Consider the following 5182-nt stretch of genomic DNA (forward strand, 5'->3'; position numbering starts at 1 on the left):
TTTTATAATTAGTCAATTAATGTGTCCACAAGTTAAACTAAGTTTACTGTTGTAATTGTATTTTATCAAGCAAATTAAAATTAAGAGGGGTATTTTGTCCCTTGGCTATGTGTTCCTCAACTAATTCAAATCATTGAGAATGGGGACAAGAAAAAAAAAAAAGGGGAGAAAAGAATGAAACATTCTCTAATTTAATCATTACATCCCAAACTGAGAGTACTTAGGATGAGCACCTAGCAATCATATTGAACCATGGCATGCATTAGTGAAATGACTCAAAGATTGAGGAGAATGGGATTAAATTGTGCTTCAAAAATTTTTTGAAATAAAACCGAATTTGAAAAAGCTTATCAAGCTCTTGGCTATTAAACAACAAAAACTAAGTTAGATCTAACTGTAAAGAATATGTATGTATAGTTCTTTTTCAAATACTTTGATTTGTGTTATATATAAACACAAAATAGTACTTATGTTACCTTCTTCTATCTCAAACTTCAAATATCTAACATTTTTAAATATTTCTTTTCTTAAATTTTTTATTATATATATATATATATAAAATAATAAGTCTAAATGACAAATATTAATCTATACAAAGTTATTCTATGTGGAAAAAAGAAAGAATAAAAAATACAAAGAAAATCCTAAACACTTAATAAAATTTTGCACATGTTATTAGTTCTTCTATAATCTTTAGGACTCATACATAACTATATAAGAGAGCCATGTGAAAGTTAAAAAACTATTCTCTGGTCATCGTCGCTTGATTCTTTGAATTAGCTTGAAAGGATACATACTTTTAGCTAGTGGGTACAAACCTTTTTTTCAATTATTCTAGTAAACTAAATAAAAAGTAACGAAAGAGAAAAACTTGCTTTAAATGGTTCAAACTTAATAAGCATGCTCATTTTTGGAGCCAAATATATCTTTATTAGTAGTGCCTTAAAAGATGACAATGGATATCCTTAAAAATGGGAGATCCATCTCTATTTATAAGAATGTCCTTTGTTCCTTTATTTCTGTGAATATCTACGGTTATTATCTTTAAAAAACTTTTAAAAAAAATTAACACAAACTATAATACCGTTCTTGAAAAAATTTAACATAAGGCAACATAATTCAAAGTTTCAAACACAGATCAGGCTAAAACAAAATTACTCAAATAGGACTAAAATCATAACAAATAAACTAAATCAATCTAAAATCTTACTAAAAGATTCAAATCATAATAATTTTTTCTCTGTTAAACTTGTTTTTACAAATAAACACAATTAGATTACGACAATGAAAAAGAAAAAAAGTAATTTTTTAGTCAAGTACTCAAATTGTGATACTTCATATTTCATAAAAAAACATAAACCATGTCATGTTGAAAATAGATTTTTTAATTATTTGGTAAAGTATAATCTTTCACCTTAAATTTTTTAAATGAAATGTGAAAAAAAATATTAAATAATAAAATATCATCATTTTACTAAACAATTAAAAAAAATTAAGAGGATCCACTTTGTATCATATTTTTTATAAATTGCCTATTTGCATAAATTTTATGAATTTTCGTTGAATAGGTACCTCTAACCCTACCCCACATTTCTCAGGTATTTTTGCTTCCTTTTCTGAGTTCTTTCAAACAGTGTCTTTAGCTCTAAGGCTTACAATTGTAACATCTTGGTTTTGACTTTTGACGTGGGTTAACTTAAAAGTTTAGACTTACATTATGATTTTGTATACTAAGTTGAATATTTTGGAATAAATATTACAAAATGAAAAGAGGGTGCAATTATTTGAACCGAAAACATTATTGCTGTGTTGGAGCCACTAATGTTAAATAGCATTTTCACTCGGATTAACAATTTTTCCAATTTTACAAACTTAAACTAAAACTGTTATTTTCTATCAGACATTGGATTATCGTAGATCCCAATAGTAACCATTAAAAATTCCCAAAACAGCGCGGTAATATAGCACCAGTATTTCAAAGTAGCTACTATAGTATCTGATACATATTCGACAATATTTTAGATGAAGTACATATACTACTGTAATGTAAAAGCTTTTGCAATTTATAGTTTTATCATAACTAAAAGAGGAAACTCATTAAAATCAAATAATAAGTGAATTTTAATGTTTACATCAATTTGTACTAATTTAAAATCATTATATTTTATGTTAATTTTACATATTATGATTGTATCGTGTCTTATAATTTTTAATATTAGGCATTCTCGTGACATCATTGTATTGTATATTTGTATCGCATTCATACGTCGTATGTTCATTCATAGGAAGATAGCTAGATAATCTTACTAATATTTACAAGTAAATAAGAGCATTACTTCATAATAGTATATCATAGGACAAATACTGTCATAAGCCAGCACAGGATCCAGTTAGAACACTTAGCAAATAACTACGAAAGCCAAGAAGGTATAGGGTTTAAATGGATACAACCTTGGGCCAAAATTGAGGCCATTGTACAGGGCCAAATTAGGCAACTGATGGGCGGAGTACATGATCCAACTAGGTATCGTCTGCAATAGGGGACATGAATTGCCACATTGCCACTCCTGGACAGCTGATGATAGGAACTAGCTTGTTGTCGGGGACTTGACTTGAGGAGCAAATGTAGCAGGGTTCATAGTAGGAGGTGGTGTGAAAGGTTGTGCATTCATTGATTTCAGCTGCTACTCCAACTTTTCTTTCTTTGCCTTGAGTCTCTGTTTCTCATCACAAAGTTCATTCTTTTCAGCCTGCACATTAAAGAGGAATAGAATTCACGGACAAGTTAGTTTGTGGTGTACATAGTTTATACATGGTGCTAATTTTAAGGTAGAAAACTCAGTCATCTAGACTCCATAAGCTCAATCTTTTCCTGTAGACCCATATTTGAGTCTTTCAACTTCTGGGCTTCGCCCGTTTATACATATACCGACAAGATAATATAAACAGAAAGAGAGAAAGTATGTAGTTTACTTGTCATTAAGCCTATCCTTCGGCAACTTGTCCCTCAATGCCTTGGAGTTAGAAGGAGCACATGACTCAGATCTACCCCTGCAACAGAAAATTAACAAGAAAATCCTCCACTTCTTTTTTATGTGGTTATTCGGAGAGATCTAGTGGAATAGGACTTGTTATTCATATTGCTGCTTTATTGAAAATCCTATTGGGCCTGGTTAGAAAGAGGGGGCACAATAGGTGACTGCCGGGGATTCAGAAAAGTCAGAAGTGCCTAAAGAAATTGCAGGTAATTGGACACTTTGGGTTTTAAACGTTGAAATACAAAAAATACATTCAATACTGACAAAGAACAACGATATCAAGAAAGTAGAAGAAGAAATTGAACTATATAAAGTCTATAGATGGAGTAATGTTATTTAATTGTACTGGAATAAAATACATTATACGTTGAGCAAGATAAATACATACACTGTAATAGACATCTATCAAGTTTTTCAGTACTTATACGTGACTGTTTAATTGGGTCACCACTATGACTACATAAATCAGAAAAACAGCCTTGTCAATTTTGCTAGGCCTCCTTGGCTTCAAAATGGAGCCTAATTCAACAAACCTAACCATTAATCACGAGTCAACTATAGCAACAAATTTAGACATATATACCGATATATACCGACCAGAGTATTTAGGGTGAGTACCTAAGAATCATATGGAACCATAACATGCATTAGTGAAATGACTCGAAGAAAGGGATTGAATTGTGTTTTAGAACAAAAATTTGAAATAAAATCTAGATTTGAGAAAGCTTATCAAGTTCTTGACTATTGAATAACAGAAACCAAGTTGGATCTAACTTTGAACACCTATGTATAGTTCCTTTTCAAATACTTTTATTTGTGGTATATATAAACACAAAATAGCACATACGTTGCCTTTTCAATCTATCACAAACTTTAATTATCTAACAACTTTAAATATTTTTTTCCCAAATTTTCTGAGACTAAATAACAACTTAGATTATATGAATTTAAGAATTTTAAATATTTTTTTCTTAAGCCTCTTAAATTTGGCACCTAATCACTATTATATTACGTTACAAATAAACAATATGAGAAAAAATTCTCTAAAGTGAAAATACTAATAAAATGATAAATAATACTTTAATCATTTTTGAATTTGTAATAGAAAAACTTTTGGGAGTCTTTTAGTATTTTTTGCCATCATTTGCATAATATAAATACTAAATTATCTTTAACAAATAAATTTTATTAATTATGTATACAAACTCTGAAAAATATGAGTGCAAATTTTATTGATTCATTTGTATAAAATTTTGGTAAATATATATGCAAATTATATGCTTTTTTGTGTGTAAAATGTCTATAAAAATGGTTATAAATGATTGTTAATCAAATACTGGTAAAAAATAATAATATTTACTAGTTATGTAGTATTATTCTTTGTAATATTTATTATTTATTAGTTCTATTCTTTTAATTTAAAGATGATTAAAATATTATTTTATTATTTTACTAATCATCTCACTCTAGAAGAGTTTGATCTCATATTATAATAACGGTTCCGCTACGTTACCAACAGCATATCTGCCAACTTCTGCCAACTCTTATTTATAATTGTGTTTTATAGAAGTGTGTTCGTGGATGTGTCTAATAAAAATATCTTTTTTACAGTTGTGTTTAATAGAAGTGTCTTTACAGATATATTTTCTGGATGTGTCTCTTTATATATGTATTTAAAATATATTAATTATTAGACACATCCATGAATACACTTCCATAAAATACAATTATAAATAAGAGTTGGTAGAAATTGGCAGATAATATGATGGTACCCTATACTTTTCCTATAATAATATGTGTAAAACACACAACTTTTGAGTTCTATATCAACTTATCAAGATATAATCTTAAAGTAAAATTATTCCGTTTGTGTTTGAAAATCTAACTCTAGATATATATAATAATAAGTCTAAATGCCAAATATTAATCTATTCTTTTTCGATATACAAAGTTATTCTCTATAAAATAAATAAAAAATACAAAAAGAATGCTAAACACTTAATAAAATTCTGCACATCTCATTAGTTCTTCTAGAATTTTTTGGATTCATACATATAGCAAGTAGAGATGGCAATACCATCCGAACTCTGGTACCCACCCCGTTCCTACCCGCCCCGTACCGAGGCGGGTAATTACCCGTCCCG

This window comes from Arachis ipaensis, chromosome B03 (genome assembly GCF_000816755.2).
Source record: "Arachis ipaensis cultivar K30076 chromosome B03, Araip1.1, whole genome shotgun sequence".
Classification (NCBI taxonomy): Eukaryota; Viridiplantae; Streptophyta; class Magnoliopsida; order Fabales; family Fabaceae; genus Arachis; species Arachis ipaensis.